The following is a 6,849-nucleotide window of genomic DNA, read 5'->3' as shown; positions in this document are numbered from 1 at the left end:
ACCAGTAGCCACAATAGTAGTTATTGAATCCAATGGAATTTACTAGATTTGAACCTATGCCTTTTTGCTTCCCCATCAAGAACGTGCCTTGGGATAATGGTTCAACCAATTAAGATAATCATTAGGGTTGACTATTAGTTATTATTTATTTATTACTCTTTTTTTGTGTATTTATGTTAGTATTATTAGTTTGGATGTTTATTTTGTATTAATAGAACACTTGATAATGTATTCAACAAAAGCACTATTTTTTTCATAAATGTGCATTTGTAAATGCTTAATTATATGTAGTAAAGGATGTTTATGTAATTGTATGTAAAGATGTTTCCTATGGACTTCATTACATCCAAATTTGAGACCATTAGTTGAAAAGTAGCCATTACATTACATTGCTGAGATAGAGATATGTGGTGGATGTGTTTTGGGTGGTAAATCACCAACAATCTTGTAGTGAGGTGCAATGCCATCCAACCATGCCAAATCAATTGTTGAATAAAAAACTATGATGAAATTATGGACATTTTTATTGACATCATATTTTTTCTTCCCAAAGAAAAAATATTATCATATCTTAAATTAAAATTGCATTCTTTATGTGCATTCCACAATTGCAGAAATAACCTTTTTTTTGTTCCCTTTCTTCACTAAAGAATGGGGAGCTAGTCCAAAACCAATTCTAGTAGCATCTCCCATTTATCAATTATTACCAAAAGTTGATTAAAGGATCGCTATTTAGATTTTGGATTTTATATATCTAATTTTATATAGATAAAAAAATAATTGTGCATTACACATGATTCATTTGCAAAAAGAAACAAGTGCATAAACTATTTTTAAAATAGTGATAGCAATATATTATATCAAAACCCCCTTTGACTTCATTAGTGAACATAAGCGTCCATTTATACATCATCCACCCCTTTGTTAGCTAATATTAATTGTAGATATTATATATGATCTTCCTTCAAGCTCCTCAAGAAAGTACACTCTATTAGCCAAACAACATTCCTAAACAAAGTGTTTCCTCCATTTAAGAGACTTCATCAAACGTATTTGTTGTCAACTTCAAACAATCCTCAAGAGGCCTAAGAAAAATATTCAATAAGGGGATGCTCCTATTCTTCTAGTGAATAATCAGACTTGTATCACCAAAGATTTGCATTTTGTTTACATTCATTGCAAGGAAAACAACTTTTAGTGGAGAGCATTTTAGTGTTACAAGGTTGGGAAAAATATTTAAAAGAACCTTTGCTAAAACCTCAGTGATTGGTAATAGAGGTTTTAATGGATTTTTACTATAGACTAAAAATTCTAGGCAATTATATGTTCTAGCAGAGGTTTTTTTGTTAGCGCACTCATATAAGTAATGCACATAATTATGCAAAACATATATAATATGCATTGATACCCCAGGGATTAATACATAATTAGGCTTCAAAATATCTTTACTAAACTTTGATATGTACTACATATTTTTGAAGCCCTTGTGTGTATTCTATATATTGAAAACTTCAAGGAAATTCTATCAATAATACACATCAATCTGCCAAATTTTGATATGCCCCAATGGTTTGAAATAAATATTGTGTGCGCGCATACATGCACATATTATGTCTAGAGGAATCAACAACTAGGTCAGGGTTGTACTTATAAGGGGTTTATTTGAACCGTTACTATTGTAACCTCTGGATGCACCGCACACCCCTAAGCACAACACATGGGCTAGGCGAGCTTTTGAACCAATGATGTTGTAAGAAGTGCTTAATAGTACACTTTATTCCTAAATTATTTACACCCTTGGGGTATTATATCTATATATAGACACGTTGGAGCTTGAGAGAGGGAGAGAGAGAAACCACAATGTGTTTCTTATAGATATATATATCTATATATATATATATATATATATATATATATATATATATATATATATATATATATATATTGAAGCCTCGTTGCATATAACATGTATGAAAGCGTTGACACATATATCACCTTCCATGTGAAAATATCGTTTAACAATATAGATAAAACTAATGCCAACACTAATGACATTACTGAAGGGAGTGGTGATTTTGTTGCAGTGAAGAGTGTGTTTATTACAGTTCCTCACAATGGTGTGTAAATATGTATGAACTACACCATTTCGTTCAAATGAATGCAATGCAATGACAATGATATGTTCTAGAGTTAAAATTTTCCATGTTGTGCATATGTAGATGTCACTTCTTGTTTTTTTAACAAAATTTCAAGTAGTTATATGAAAATCAAATATTTTTATATAATAATATTGATTTTTTATTTTGATTATTGTGTTTGGATATATTGGCTGCATTAACGTATTGTATTAATTAAAAAAATATATTAGATGATTACACCTTTGTTCCTTATAATAATTCAAATCATCCACATATTTAATCACTATTGTAACATTATATGACACTAAAAAATGCAATAGAATAAGAAATTATTGTTATTCTATATGAATTAAAGGTCCTTCGTTATATAAAAAGTGGGATGACATAAAGGTCCACCATATCAAAATGCAAATAAATAATTGTTATCACTATTGGTAACATGTCACCAACCAATTGGAACAATATGTCCACATTTGACAAAATTTCAAGTTTTCATAGACAAACATTCCTAAATATACAACTTGTAACATTTAACTTTGACGATCATCATTCATTACTTGAGACTAATATCATTCCTTGAGCTATTTTCATCCCTCATTTCTTCATCACTTGCAAGGGTTATTGTACTTAGTTTATTTGGAATTTTTGTTGGTTGGTTTGATTTTGATGTTTCACCTCTTCTGGTTCCATTCACAAACATAGAAATAAAGTGTACTATGTATATCTATATCTGTAGTGTAATATACATAATTTTGTAAATATAAAAAGTATACCATAAAATTGAGTGCTTCATAAACAATACATGTTCATTTGAAATCACGCTTCATATTATATCTCAACATATCTTCTATATAGTCCACTCAACTTTGCTTCCTAAAAGTTTATATGTCATTACAAAGGATAGATATAATTAAAGGTTTCTTTTTGTTCCATTAATTATAAAGTAGAGGAATTAAAACAACATAAATATGTACAAATTGTTCAGTTAACCCTTGACAATCCAACAAATACTCACAAACCATACTTAATCCAATGTGAATCAAATGTTCAGATTGCTCTTCTCTATACGTTAGCACCTACCAGGAAACATTCATGAATGATTGTAAATCAATTACAATATATTCATTGCAACAAATATAAACTCTTAAGTAAAGAAAATGCATTAACTCACAAACTTTGTGATTAACCCCTTTTCTACCTTGCTATCCTACCTTATGTGATGAATGGGTTCCATTTTGTTTTCTTTTATACAATAACAAAACAATTGAAAATTTAGTATTCTATGCAATAATTAAACTCTTTGTACACAACAACAAAAAATATAATTAAATAGATAAATGATTACATGTGTTTGATGCATGTCGTTGTTGGGATGGCTCCTCCTATGATTTAATTATGCTCATTTATTTGACCATCTCCTAATGATTTTTTTGACAATCCGACCCATATATTTTAGATGTCACGCTATTCATACTTTGGAATTTTATCAATCTTCATAAAGATTTGAAATTAGATATAGCAAGAAATATTACTTTGGTAATTTTTTGGACTATTTACGCATATTACAAAAAACATATTTAGCAATAATAGTTTTTAAATGATTCTTTTTTGTTATTGTACTTTTTAAATGATTCTTTTTGTTATTGTTAGCAATATTACTTTTTAAAGATTCTTTTTAATGCTATCCTAACATCACCCTTTAAGAAAAACTTTGAATATGATTGAAGAATTTACAAATGTGACACAATAGGAGAAGGAAGGAGGCATTAGAGCCTATCCCCCCTTAATGACAACTTCATCATCCCTTAACACATGTTGAAGTTTACAAAACTTCACTTTTGTAAGTCTCTTTGTGAAAATGTCTACAACTTGAGCTTCTATAGGGAAAAAAACAATTTCAATAACTCAATCATGAATGAGCTTGTTGATGAAGTGGATTTGTAGATCAAAGTATTTGCTACACTAATGTTGAACTGGATCTTAGGAAAACTTGAAAACACTCTAATTATTGCACCAAATGGTAGTTGGATGCTATTGTTGGAATCCAAACTCTAAAAGGATTTATCGAAGCTACAATATTTCTTGATTTGCATTAACCACTGCTAAATACTCTACTTCTACTAAACAAAGAGCAATAGTTTTCTCTTCTTACAAGCCCAAGTGACAAGTCCTAAACCAACCAATAAAGGAGTCCCCCTTGAACTGGAATGTTCCCCAAACTAGATTGTACTTTAGATACATTGAAGTATCCTTTTTGCTGCTTTCCAATAACTTTCATGGGCTATTTGCATATTCTGAATTGGTGAAACCAACCAATAAAGGAGTCCCCCTTGAACTGGAATGTTCCCCAAACTAGATTGTACTTTAGATACATTGAAGTATCCTTTTTGCTACTTTCCAATAACTTTCATGGGCTATTTGCATATACTGAGAAATACTACCAACAATAAAGGAAATGTCAAGATTGGTATGAGTCAGATATAAGAGGCTACCAACTAACTGATGATACAACGTGGCATCAAATTTTTGTGTAGTGCACATGGAAACAAGTTTGACTCCAAATTGAAAGGGAGAAGGGGTTGCTTTATGATCTTCCATGTGAAAGAAATGAATAATTTCACACACATACTTAGATTGGGTAAGAAAAATTCCTTATTTGGTTTGTAATAGTTGGAGGCCAAGAAAATAATTCAAATAGTCAAAGTCTATCATTTCAAACTTCTTCTTAAGGCTTGATTTCACATGGGTTAAAAGTTTAGGGTCACTACAGTGAGGAGAAAGTCATCAATATAAAGAACAAGGATTATGAGATGGCTTCCCACTTTATTGGTGTATACATTGCGTTATAATGACATCTAGAAAAGCCAATGTCAAGAAGAAAGCTATCCATTTTTTCATATCGAGCTTAAGAAGCTTGTTCAAGACCATAGAGAGATTTATTAAGGTGGAAAATGAGGTGGAGTCACTCTGAACATATCCAAGAGGTTGTTTTATGTAGATCCCCTTGCAAGAAGGAAAATTTAACATGGATCTGATGGACATCCCATCCACGTGAAGCAATGAGGAATAGAACAAGGTGGATGGAATTTATTTTAGTGACATGGGCGAAGGTTCGTTGCAGTTAATTGCTTCAAATTGAGAGAATCCTTTAGAAAATAATCAACCCTTAAGCTTTTAAACACTTCCTTTTGATGCGTACTTGGTTTTATACACCCATTTACATTTAACAAGTTTTCTTCCTTTTGGAAGAGGGACAAGTGCCCAAGTATCATTTCCCATCAAGGAACAAAATTCTTCATTAATTGATGTTTCCAAATTTGGACTGCCTTAAGCTTTTACAAATGTTTTTGGATCATAATTATATGAAAACTGAGGCAAAAGAGAGGAGGCTCATTGGACCTATGAACAAGTATCCCATTGATCTGTATGATGATCAACAAGATCACCACTGCTTCTTATGTTGAGAAAACTCATCTACGAAGCTATGGTGTTGGTGTAGGTTCATGTTTGATGGACTCATTTGGAGGAAGGTGAGTAGGTGGAGGTGGATTTACATCCTCACTATCATCATTTGAAGAATAAACTAGAGTAGGAAGCACATGTGGCACAAAGCGAACAATTGATAAATTAGGCTCGTAGAACAAAATATTATCATCAAAATTACATCTCTTCTAATGATTATTTCAATAGAGGTTGGAGAAGTCCATAGACTTTTATATATTTAAAAGATCCAACAAAAATTCACTTCCCACTTATAGACTATAAATATTTCCTTTTCTCGTTAGGAATGTGAGCCCATGCTAAGCCCATGCTACACTTCCCAATACATGGAAGTGGCTTACATCTAGCTTAATGTTAGTCCATGCTTATTTTCACTTTATATTTTTAAATCTTCTGTGGGTGATATGGATTGGATCATTATATTGTTTTTCATCCATCTCGATGCTTTTAAAGTGGAAAAGTGGTGGAATTAGCTCATAAGACCTTTTTAGGTAGCGAGACCAAGTTTGGCAGATTGGGGTATGAAACCCCCAGAGATCATTTTGAGGCAACAAATGACATCTCTTGGGGGTAAAATTTTCTCGCTTTAGTGCTTCATTTTTCTTAGTCTATATAGAGGGACCCTTCCAATAAAACAATAATTTCCTCAATCAGAGTCCATATGCCGAAGTTATGCCAGTTAGAAGGTGACCTTCCTATTTTTACCACCATAATATGATAAGATGCCATGTAAGCCCCAATTACTCATGGAAAAGCGACTAGCCACATGACCATGATGAAGAATACTCTAAAATATTCACAATGTAAATCTAGTTAAGATTTTAAGGAGTAAAACTTAAACGTTAGTAGGCTATTGGGCTTTGTTATAACCAAGCCACTGGGAGGAAAAGGGGTTCCATTCTTTTCGAGTGCATTCGTTCCATAGACAAGAAGAGTCAATGGGAGGTATAGGAGGGAGCACACATAGAGGATTTGTCTATTGAAATATTCCATAGACCATATGGGTTACTTATTTATACTCGCAACCATTTTCTATTTAGATAAAGAGAGCAAAGGGGCCTCATCTTCCAGCTAGGTTTTCTCTCGAAAGGGTTTTTGAGGTTATATCTTGTGCCAATTGTGGTTAGTGAGTTTTATTTTGTTTTTCTCTATTTTTTGTTGAGAAATGGAAACACGAAATTCCAGTTTAATTTGTCCTTGAATTAAACTG

The sequence above is a fragment of the Pinus tabuliformis genome, chromosome 6, assembly GCF_031772625.1.
Source record: "Pinus tabuliformis cultivar Carrire ecotype Pingquan chromosome 6, CPIR1, whole genome shotgun sequence".
NCBI lineage: Eukaryota > Viridiplantae > Streptophyta > Pinopsida > Pinales > Pinaceae > Pinus > Pinus tabuliformis.
Note: the sequence above shows the minus strand (reverse complement) of the source record.